The sequence below is a fragment of the Rhopilema esculentum genome, unplaced genomic scaffold (genome assembly GCF_057945365.1).
Source record: "Rhopilema esculentum isolate cy_ngs unplaced genomic scaffold, ASM5794536v1 HiC_scaffold_37, whole genome shotgun sequence".
Taxonomy (NCBI): domain Eukaryota; kingdom Metazoa; phylum Cnidaria; class Scyphozoa; order Rhizostomeae; family Rhizostomatidae; genus Rhopilema; species Rhopilema esculentum.
In genome coordinates this window covers 682,442-694,787 of record NW_028300848.1, presented here as the reverse complement: position 1 = coordinate 694,787, position 12,346 = coordinate 682,442, and the positions used below count along the sequence as shown (strand labels likewise).

The 12,346-nt window shown below is 36.2% G+C and overlaps 1 long non-coding RNA gene across 1 annotated transcript; it reads left to right on the top strand.

Moving 5' to 3' along the window:
* Positions 1–2,456: 2,456 nt before the first annotated feature.
* Positions 2,457–11,340, top strand: LOC148957119 (uncharacterized). Its single transcript, XR_016145277.1, has 4 exons — positions 2,457–2,505; positions 3,988–4,034; positions 4,694–4,740; positions 5,745–11,340. It is a non-coding gene; the product is annotated as an uncharacterized LOC148957119 (long non-coding RNA).
* The last annotated feature ends 1,006 nt before the right edge of the window (positions 11,341–12,346 follow it).

Sequence of the window (12,346 nt, the reverse complement as noted above, 5' to 3'; positions counted from 1 at the left end):
TGTGTTTGCCGTTACATTGTCGTCGTTAGCCGTTTAAGATTTCTTTAGTCGTTTGCCGTGAACTGATGAATTAGAAGAAGTGTTAGAAATTAGCGAATTGGATAACAGTTTTTGCCGTATTTATCGTGTACGTTTCTGCGAACGACATACGAACTCACGTTTGTAAAACCCCCTTTTTTAAGTGGTTTTACACTTATATTCAAAATGAGAGCCTAGAATTCACCAAAACTACCCGAAATGATGTTCGGAACGTTAATTAAGACTTTCTTGTTCGTTTCGAGTAAAAAAAATTTTTTGAAAAATTTTAAGTTTTTCGAACTTTTTTGCAGGTCCGGGGTCATGAAAATTTTCAAAAATGGCTGACTCCTTATCTTCAAAATAAGTGCCTAAAATTCATCGAAACTACCCGAAATGATGTTTGGAACGTGACTTAAGACTTTCTTGTTCGTTTCGAGTAAAAAAAAATTTTTGAAAAATTTTAAGTTTTTTCAACATTTTTGCAGGTCCGGGGTCATGAAATTTTTTCAAAAATGGCTGATTCCTTATATTCAAAATAAGAAGCTAAATTTCACTGAAACTACCCGAAATGATGTTCTGAACGTAAATTAAAACTTTCGTGTTCGTTTTGAGTAAAAATTTTTTTTGAAAAATTTCAAATTTTTTGAAGTGTTTTGCAGGTCTGGGTTCATGAAATATTTCAAAAAATGCAAAGTTCTTATCTTCAAAATAAGAGCCTAAAATTCACCGAAACTACCCGAGGTGATGTTTGGAACGTGAATTAAGACTTTCTTTATCGTTTCAAGTACAAAAAAGTTTTTGAAAAATTTCAAATTTTTTGAACTTTTTTGGAGGTCCGGGGTCACGAAATATTTCAAAAATTGCTAAGTCCTTATATTCAAAATAAGAGCCTAAAATTCACCGAAACTCTCTGAAATGATTTTCGGAACGTGAATTAAGACTTTCTTGGTCGTTTCTTTAGAGAATAATTTTTTTGGAAAATTTCAAATTTTTTGTGTTTCTCAAGCTCTAGTTTCAAACATTCTAGGTAATTTATTTCTCACTTTTTTCTAGATGTCACTTGAAGGTTCAACCAAATATCATCAAAACATTTCAGAAAGGTATTTTCTTCGCATTTTCGGTTGTTTTGAGTAAAAAATTTTTTTTGAAAAATTTCAAATTTTCTGAACTATTTTGCAGGTCCGGGTCATGAAATTTTTTCAAAAATGGCTGATTCCTTATATTCAAAATAAGAAGCTAAATTTCACCGAAACTACCCGAGATGATGTTCGGAACGTGAATTAAGACTTTCTTTATCGTTTCAAGTACAGAAAAAATTTTGAAAAATTTCAAATTTTTTGAAATTTTTTGCAGGTCCGGGTCATGAAATTTTTTCAAAAATGGCTGATTCCGTATATTCAAAATAAGAAGCTAAATTTCACCGAAACTACTCGAAATGATGTTCTGAACGTATATTAAAACTTCCGTGTTCGTTTTGAGTAAAAAATTTTTTTTGAAAAATTTCATATTTTTTGAACTTTTTTGTAGGCCCGGGGTCATGATATATTTCAAAAAATGCAAAGTCCTTATCTTCAAAATAAGAGCCTAAAATTCACCGAAACTACCCGAGATGATGTTCGTTACGTGAATGAAGACTTTCTTTATGTTTTCAAGTAAAAAAAAAATTTTTGAAAAATTTCAAATTTTTTGAACTTTTTTGCAGGTCTGGGGTCATGAAATATTTCAAAAAATGCAAAGTCCTTATCTTCAAAATAAGAGCCTAAAATTCACCGAAACTACCCGAGATGATGTTCGGAACGTGAATAAAGACTTTCTTGTTCGTTTCAAGTACAAAAACATTTTTGACAAATTTCAAATTTTTTGAACTATTTTAGAGGTCCGGGGTCACGAAATATTTCAAAAATTGCTAAGTCCTTATATTCAAAATAAGAGCCTAAAATTCACCAAAACTCTGTGCAATGATTTTCAAAACGTGAATTAAGACTTTCTTGGTCGTTTCTTTAGAGAATAATTTTTTTGGAAAATTTCAAATTTTTTGTGTTTCTCAAGCTCTAGTCTCAAACATTCTAGGTAGTTTATTTCTCACTTTTTTTTAGATGTCACTTGAAGGTTCAACCAAATATCATCAAAACGTTTCAGAAAGGTATTTTCTTAGCATTTTCGGTTGTTTTGATTAAAAAAAATTTTTTAAAAATTTCAAATTTTTTGAACTTTTTTGCAGGTCCGGGGTCACGAAATATTTCAAAAATTGCGAAGTCCTTATATTCAAAATAAGAGCCTAAAATTCACCGAAACTCTCCGAAATGATTTTCGGAACGTGAATTAAGACTTTCTTGGTCGTTTCTTAAACAATAATTTTTTTGGAAAATTTCAAATTTTTTGTGTTTCTCAAGCTCTAGTCTTAAACATTCTAGGTAATTTATTTCTCACTTTTTTCTAGATGTCACTTGAAGGTTCAACCAAATATCATCAAAACATTTCAGAAAGGTATTTTCTCAGCATTTTCGGTTGTTTTGAGTAAAAAAATTTTTGAAAAATTTGAATTTTTCGATTTTTGATACAGGTCCGGGGTCATGAAATTTTTAAAAAATGACTAGGTCTTTTTATTCTAAATATGAGCCTAAAATTCACAGGAACTACGCAAAATGTAGCCTATGTTCCACACCCCTAACTTGAAAGTAGAGGGTCTGTGTAACTGAGTGCAATATCGCATATGAATTATGCGGCATTCACATGACAAAAGTGAACAACAGCGTGAGCAAATCGTAGTTTGCCGGGGCAGTTTACACATTCAAATAGCGAAAAGAAATGTGTGAAAGCTCAAAGTTTCTTTTATTTTGTCAGACAATGCCACAATAATGCCTGAAAGCCTTGAATATATCATGAGGCCTAGATAATTGTCGCCCGGCGAGAGAATGGAAACTCTTGAAAAACCGGAGGATGAATTTTGATCAAAACACACGCTTGTTGTTGATATTTCTTCTCTAATGTTTTAATGAACGTTAGAAAATCATTTTTAAACATCAGAATTTCACATTTCAAACAACGAACTTGGAAGACGTGTTTATAGCAAAGCAATCACTATCATGACGAAAAGAATTGATGAAAAGTACAGGGCATAGGCCTAGGCCTCCTGCCTCACATTGCTAAAATAATTAGTCCACTCAGTTAGGCAGCCTCATCCGGATCAATGATAAATGTTTACTAGTCTTAAGCAATTTCCACTATCTGTAAACTTGCGTTTATAACCAACCAGAGATCATTTTCTACGGCTTGAAGCCAAAGCGTCTTGTTTACTTTTTGGTTTCCATATCTTATCACTACTCCGAAAGTCAAGTTTTCTGTCATCGTAGCCACCAGACCTTGTCGCAAAAAATCCTTCTTTACATTAAATTCAAGCCAAACTAGTAAATAAACATCTTCTACCATGCAAATGTCTACTAAAAGCAAATTGATTGGTTGCCAAGTCAATTTTACTTCTATTGTTGCATGCGGTAGATTCACTCCCCATCAACTGCTGTAAAATTAGCAAGATTGGCCCACAGCCTCTTTAATCTGTTTTGGTCAGAACCAATGAAGTGTCCCAACGAAGATCTTCAACATCAAATAGCAGAGCAGTATTTTCTTCTGCTATAAAACTTTTCTTCTAACAAACAAATCTACATCATACTGCCACGACCGATCAAAATATTAGCGCTTCTTCTTGCATGATTACACAAATCTGTGATAATTATGCAAACAATTCAATTCAATCCTCGTAGGTGAATTTGCTCTCGGTTACACAGACCCTCTACTTTCAAGTTAGGGGTCTGGAGCACAGGCTACCCAAAATGATGTTCGGAACATGAATTAAGACTTTCTTGATCGTTTCGTTAGGGAATGAATTTTTAGGAAAATTTCAAATTTTTTTATGTCTTTCAAGCTCTAGTCTCAAATATTCTAGGTGATTTATTTCTCACTTTTTTCTAGATGTCACTTGGAGGTTCAACCAAATGTCATCAAAACATTTCAGAAAGGTAATTTCTTAGCATTTTGGGTCGTTTTGAGTAAAAAAAAATTTTAAAAAAATTTGTATTTTTTTATTTTTGTTACAGGTTCGGGGTCATGAAATTTTTAAAAAATGTTTAAGTCCTTTTATTCTAAATATGAGCCTAATTTACACAGGAACTACCCAAAAAATTCACAGGAACTACCCAAAGTGTAAATTGCTAAGTCCTTTTATTCAAAATAAGAGCCTGAAACTCACCGAAACTACCCGAAATGGTGTTCGGAACATGAATTGAGACTTTCATAGTCGTTTCGAGTGAAAAAAATTTTTTGAAAAACTTCAAATTTTTTCAACTTTTTTGCAGGTCCGGGGTCATGAAATTTTTCAAAAATGACTATGTCCTTTTATTCAAAATATGAGCCTAAAATTCACAGGAACTACCCAAAATGATGTTCGGAACATGAATTAAGAATTTTTTGGTCGTTTCGAGTAAAAATATTTTTTAGAAAAATTTCAAATTTCAAACTTTTTTGCAGGTCCGGGGTCATGAAATTTTTCAAAAATTGCTTATTCCTTATATTCAAATTAAGAGCCTTCAATTCCCCAAAACTACCCAAAATGGTGTTCGGTAGGTGAATTAAGACTTTTTTGTTCGTTTCGATTAAAAAATTTCTCACTTTTTTCTAGAAATCACTTGAAAGTTCAACCAAATGTCTTCAAAACATTTCAGAAAGGTATTCTCTTAGCATTTTTCGTCGTTTTGAGTTGAAAAATTTGAATTTTTTGATTTTTGTTACAGGTCCGGGGTCATGAAATTTTTTAAAAATGGCTAAGTCCTTATATTCAAAATAAGAGCCCAAAATTCACCGAAACTACCCGAAATGTTGTTCGGAACCTCATTTAAGGCATTTTAGGTTGCTTCAAGCCAAAAACGTTTTTGTGAAAATGAACACATTTTTTTGTTCTTTTGTATATCAATGATTATAGATGTTTTGAAAAATGACTTTGTTGTTTTTCAGAGATGTAGGTCAGAAACGTATTGATTACTTATCAAATGGTCTCGCCAGCATAAAGTAAGGCATTTCAAGTTGTTTCAAACAAAGAGAGTTTTTATGAAAATTGATAATTTTGTTAATTCTTTTGCATATCCGGTGTCAGAGAATTGTTTGAAAAATGACTAAGTTCTTTTTCGACAGAAAAGCCTTGAAATTTTTTGGAAAGTCGTCAAATGGTTTCGCGAGGGTAAATTAAAGCATTCTAGGTCTTTGCATGTTAATTGTAGAAATGAAATTGTTTGAAAAAAATTAAGAGCACCAATTTTTTAGGCAAGAAGTAATTTGCTTTCAGCATTGCCACCCTTTCACATAATTTGAACCAACTCTTACACAAAGTTTTTTAATGGGCAACCAAAACCAAAACTAAAAATGGAGGACATAGCATTGAAATAGATTTTCTCCACCATTTTTTCACAAATATTTTAGCTTTGTTATTCATACCGTAATTATTTTGAATAATTGTATTTCTACTTTCCAGGTTCGTTTGTAAAAGCTGCACTTTTTTGACTGATTTGAATAGCTTACTCCTAAGAAATAATGGTGTTATAATGAAAATAGACTTTTCCTTGTCTTATTCTTTCGTTCAAGATTAGTTTGCTAATATACTGATGTTAATATGAACCGTGATGTTTATAGAATACCCTTTTCTAACTAAAAGTAGTTCATCTCTACCGTTGTTACAGGTAAAGGCCATCAGTTTTGGAATGTCATCACGTGATCAAAAATTTGTCTCTGGGCCTCGATGTCCCTGTGCCTCGGTGTCCCTTGCACGTGTTTTGCAACGATCCTGTATGGTTTGGTACAGAAAATGGGAGTTGTGTCGAAAAATTTGAAAAGCGATTCAGTCTGATTTTTTTACTTTTTTTAGCCATTCGAGGTCAGAAAGAACCTTGTTTTATTACAGATTGCGAAAATAGCCTGAAAGACGGCATGGAGTGGAAAAATTTGACAGTGTCCACGATTTTTAAAGCGGCTGAGGTGGTGTTTACAGTTGACGATGACTTTCAATTTCAAGTCAATTTTTCTGGGCCTAGGACACACCAGACTGCTTTCAGCTACAACAAAGATGGCGGAATCTAGCAAGAAAAGAGTTTACATGATTGGATCAGGTAACTGGTATTGACAACGTTAAGAAAGGATCGACAAATTTTGCATTTCATACTCAAGTCTGTCTAATTGTTTACGATCACATGATAAGCATGAAATGGTTAAAAAGATTTTGACATATTTATGTTAAATTTATTTGATTAAGAAAAGCACTCAGGTTTTTGCCTTGCCAGCTCAACAGAAGAGGCCTGATTAAGGGTATTTAATCGGCCTTTGCTGTTTCTAGAGGCTCAGCTATTGCAAAGATTGCTAGCCCACAGGTAAAGAGGCATGCTGTATTTGAGGCGAGGAGACAGTGGCAATGTACACCTATGAAGAAGTGGTGAATGGGAGAAAAACACAGACCATGAGAATGTCAAATACCTCCCAGGATACAAGCTGCCAGAAAATGTTGCATGTGCTATTTGTGTCTCTTGCTTTTCATTATTTCTAATGTTTATGCTACTGTGGCAAGATTTTTCTGGTGTTTTTTGATAAGCATTATGTTTGTTTCTAATAACAAAGTCTCAGAGAAAGCAGTTGTCTAATATTATTTTGTTTTACTCTGCAGATTGCTAATGCTAATGTTATTATTTTCAATATAACTCATCAGGTAAAGTCTGCACAGATTCACAGCAATTTACCATAATATTTATTTTCATATTGAGAAATCTGCTCAGTCACAATTGCTATGAAGACAACTTTATTCAAGATGAAGCCACAGGTTAACAAATGTTTAGGTTAAATATTAGTTTTGATAGTTTTATAAGTCTCTTTTAGCTGATTGAAAGCTTTTAATTGCATTCAGCCGATGGGCATTTTTAGGGGAAATGGACACAAGACACAATTTTACCTCAAGAGTGCCTGGATTTTTAGCTTTTGTGCCAAAAGAAATCTTCAAATCTTCAAGTCATTAGTTTTTTTATCTTCCTTCATATCAAGAAGTATCATATTTAGCCAAAGGAGCAACTATCTTTGCTTGATCCTTTATTGATGTTAATACATGAACGTCGCTGAAATACCTAAAGCGTTTCTTCCACTGGGCGGATTTTACCTGAAACTTCCTATCGAGTTACTATTGTGGCACCCAAATCCCACACCCCCCGGTCGCGACGCCCCTGTAGTGATCACATATGCAAATGCGAAAAAGTTAAAACGCAAATTTTTCTTTTTGATGAAATGAGAGTCTGAAATTCTGAAACAAGAACTAGGCTACTTTTATCTAAGTAAGGGACTGGAAGTCATTTTGGTAGCACAGATAAAAGAATTTAGGGGGTTCCAATTTTTCCACAGACTAAATGCAGACTACAACCCTGAACGAAATATATTGGAACTCCAGCTATTTTCACAAATTTTCCCAATACCGCCGTCCCCTCTCCCCCAGTTCAATGTTGCAAGTCGTAAACCAATGTGTCTTCCATACGCAACATTGTTGAAAGGGAGAGGGGGTGAAAATTTGAAGGAAAATGTAAAAATCTAAACCAGTATCGATTTTCTAAGTGAGTTCAAACTTTTGTCCAAGATTGTCTGAATGCTCTAAAAACCATATGACTTGTGATTTTCAAAATACTTATTTTTACGCATTAATCTGATTTAGAATGTCAATGTCAAGTTAAGTAACACATTTATAGCCGTTATTAAGGCTGCGTTTACACGATACCGGATTGCTTTTTATATCGGATTGGTCTCAGCTATCCGATATGAAAAGCATACCGTTTAGACTGCGTTTACACGATACCGGATTGATAATCATACCGTTTTCATCCTGTTTACACGACAACGCTCCGCTATTCACTGTGCAGGATACTTTTTTTGTTTCGATTTTTAGCAATGTAAAATTCTGGAGATTTCGTTAGTCTACTGAGAAGAGGAAGGTCTCGCGAAAAAATAATCACTTTAGTATAGAATGTGAGTGCTGTCCAGTGGCATAGAAGAAGAAAATGTAAGCAGAAGGGGGAGGCAGAAGTCGAATTGCAGCCTGAATCGGTAAAGGCATATGCCAGTGAATGCCTTTTCGAGGGAAGGGGTTGAAAAGATGTGATATCGAATGATGACAATATGAAATAGTTTTTGGCGAACGTTACCCGAAGGGTAAAGATGTAGAATCCATTGATGAGAACTTTCCTTGAGATTCAGAACGAGGTTCCGGAGTGACGGCGTATCGGATTCACCCGTTTGCACAAGATGGAATGTGGTACGGGACGTATCGAATCATTTTTCATACCACTTTCACAGCGGAGTGATGTCACGCCGCAAAAGTGGTACGGGACGTGTCGGATTAATGCGGGGCCGTGTAAACGGGACCCCTATCCGATATGAAAAGTAATCCGATACGTGTAAACGCAGCCTTAGATATTCCAAAATATTTTGAAGTCCATAATGGCGGATACCCAGGCAATCAGAGGCAAGCTATGTTATTTGTTTTGAAATGAAGTTAACGGTCGTTTGAAAATTGCGAAAAGTGACGATAACGGTTCGATATCAAAATATAAGAAAATCCCTTTTGATGTTTCCATGCACCTGCGGTGTTTACATCAAGACAAGGGTGAAACTTTGCCCCAGCTTTTGCAGAGGTATCCACATTATTCAAGAACAATTATTTATAGCCACAGCCGTCTATACCTTGTCTATACCCATCGGAGATAAAATAGTCGCTAGAAGACACTCAAATAAGGGACATCCTGCCACAGAATAGGAATTAGGCAGAAGGGGAACTTCTGCCTATCGGGTGAAGCCTGAAAAAACTAGCGCATGCGTTAACTTCTACCAGGCTTAGCATGTATCTGTCCGGGAAATTTTAAAAAAGAATGATAGTAGACAACTTTATTTGAGACGAAATGCCCCATGATAGAAAACAAATTCAGTTATGTATCATATTTCGTTTATATCTGATTAATGAATGATAATTTGTCATGGCTAAGTTCTTCTAATGAAAACAAGGTGACTTAAGGGGACTAAAGGAATTCTATTGTTGACTCAGGCTTCAAAAACAACAAAGGAACCGACGAGAGTTACCCTTCTGCCTATTTCCTATTCTGTGGTCCTGCCAAGCTCACTCCTCGAGATGTTAGGAAATTCTCACGTAGTCTTAAGAAATTGAGAGAAACCTTTGGAAATTTTACCTCTAAAGATGTTCAAAGGGATGTTGACATTAAAGAACAGGAAATAAGTAATAGAACTGTGCGTCGAGCTTTACGAAATGAAGGATACTCTCACACACAGTGCAGGAAAAAGGGGCAACTGGTACAGGAAGACCTTAAAAAAAGATTGCAGTTTGCTCGGAAATGTAAAAAGTTGCCTGAAAGTTTTTGGAAGGAGGGAGTGCCATTTTATTTTGATGAAACCGATTGGGTGCACAAGACATACCCCTGTCAAACAGTAATAACGGCTCGAACATGAACATGGAAGAAACGTTCTGAGAGTCTGAGCCTTCATTGCACGACAAGGGACAAAAAGGAAGGATCAGGAAGTAGAATGGCCAGGTTCATGGTAGCAATTGCAGATGGAAGAGGTGTAATATCATGCATTCAGTACAATTCACCTATAAATGGCGAATTCTGTTATGAATCCTACCCATCTCTTTGGCCCTGTTAGTTATATTGCCACATAATAATGCTGCCTACCATCTTGATGCCTTTCAAAACAACACGCCCAGTGCTGAGTTTTTACTTTACCAGATCTTCTGTCAAATGCTTCAGCTATTGCTTTGCCAAAGGATTCTCTTGTTGGAAAAATCTCCAAATTTGCCTGACTATAAGTCACCAGATATGTTCCTCGAACAACTCTTGATGGTAAATTTTGCGTTTAAAAATCGCCAGCTATTATTCTAATATTATATTGGAACTCCAGCTATTTTCACAAATTTACCTAATACCGCCGCCCCCTCTCCCCCAGTACAATGTTGCAAGTTGTAAATCAATGTGTCTTCCATACGCAACATTGCTGACCCATGCTATCCGCACGAATTTAAGATTGGCTATCGGAACAAAATTAGTTCACCTAGGAAAGTAGATTAAATTAGTTCGGATAGCTATGTGGTACAGTGTAAACGCTTGTATCCGGATAAATTTTATCCACATCGTATCTTGCTCGAAAGCGATTGGCTGTTTCATCCAATTTAGTTTTCACTGTCTCCCAATCAAGACCTTTCGCCTTATTGGCTGCCTTATTATCGATAAATACTCGTGTTAAAAGTGCAGTATCTTGCCAGTCCACGTAAAATTGGCATCCTTGTCGGCAGGGCCGTCGCAAGGCAAGCCTTGTTGGGGGGGGGGCGGTCTACAAATTTACCTGATTAACAAATTATTGCCTGAAATTCTTTACCTGCTGTCACAAGCCTCTGCAATACATTTTGTCAATCTAACTCTGTATATAATTGGCAACTTTTATTTTTATATTATAATAACGGACTTTTCTAATAGTTTTGTCCAATCTGCATATCGGGACGGGCAAAGGAGATAGTTACTACATCACCTGAGGCAGCGCCATGGTTGCCGCCGAAGGAGCAGAAAATTTTCGAATTTTGATGCTTCCAGTTCCCTGGAAAATGCACTCTTTTAAGCATATTTCACTAAAGCAATCTTCCTAATCCTATTGAATTTTTTTTTTGCAAACAAATTGAATAGCAGATAAAAACAACGGGTACAATTTTGCCCTGGTCTTGAAAAATACCACGTTGTCAGTTACTTCTAAAGCTAGGTAAGAAGCAGCACTGGTTGTCGATTTAAATCCCTCTTTCCATCTTAGCATGCCTTTTGAATGTTAAAAAAAATCTGGAGCTCATAGTGAATTGCAGTTGACGCATCTACCGAGAAACTTTAGGGGAAATGGACACAGGGCACAATTTGACCTAAAGAGGGCCTGGATTTTTAGATTCAGTGCCAACAAAGAATCTTCAAATCTTCAAATCATTAGTTTGTTTACCTTCATTCATATCAAGGAATATCATATTTAACTAACGGGGCAACTACCTTTGCTTGATCCTTTATTATTTTATGACAGAAAGGTCTCTGAACTACCTAAACCGTTTTTTCCACTGAGTGGATTTTATCTGAAATTTCCTACTGAGATACTGTTGGGAGGGGTGTGACACCCCCCACACCCCCCTGGTCGCGACGCCCCTGCTTGTCGGCTTTCTCTACTTTCGTTGCTAGTTCAGTGTCATTTTGTTTCAAGAACAAACTATTGAAACAAACCAGGCCTAATTTGTATTGACAATATCTTTGGATTTGGTCTAAAAGAGAAGCAGATGATCCTGAAGAGAGAATGAAGTCTTTTTACGTTGGCGGGAATTTTGTTATTATTCTGTTGCCCAGAAAAGACTTCATTTTGGGGGTTCTGCGAATGACTTAGGTGATGTGACTGCAATTATCCGAAACGGGAGGGCAAAGTGGACAAAATTTGTGCGGCACAGTGTAAATGCAAATCAATCCGAACAACTTTTATGCGGATACAGTGGCGTACCCAGAGCTGCAGAATTGGGGGGGTCTGGGGCAAAGCCCCCAGGAATTTTTTTTGGACCACGCCCTTCAAACACTCGTAAATGCGGGGAAACGCCCTTTTTGCAAAATTTCACCCCCTTATTTGATTCTTGTTAGCTATGGCGAATAGCAAAGCATTTTACAATTGTTATTGACACAAGCATACAGTATACTACCCCCCCCCCCCAAAAAAAAATCTTTTTTGGACAAATCTCGAGGACCTTATTTTAGAAAAGTAGGGGGTCCGGACCCCCCATTCCCTCCCCCCCTCCCCTTGGGTACGCCACTGTGCGGATAAATTTTATCCGGCACACAGGGGCGAAACTTCACTATTTTCATTAGGGGGGTATGAAGCTTGGATGCCCGACGAAAGGGCGTGGCATGCTTGATCAAAGGGCGTGTCATACATGAACTTCATTTTTAGAGGACATCGCCTCAAGGGCTGAAATCATCGGGAAGCCCGAGAGAGGGTCTTTAGACTCAGGCTGTTTGTTTAAAGTCAAGAAATATGCCTCTAGTTTTTCTGGTGTTAGCTATAAACATTTCTTTCTGAAAAGCAAGCATTTGTAAGGCCTGTCTTTTCTCTAAGATAGTCTTCACTTTCTAAATCACCTAGCTATTAAAAGAGCAATTCAAAAAAGGGGATTGAAGTAGGGTCTCAATTTCATCAAAGTGGAACACCAAAACAAAACGCGGAATTTAGCAACAGCTACGCGGAT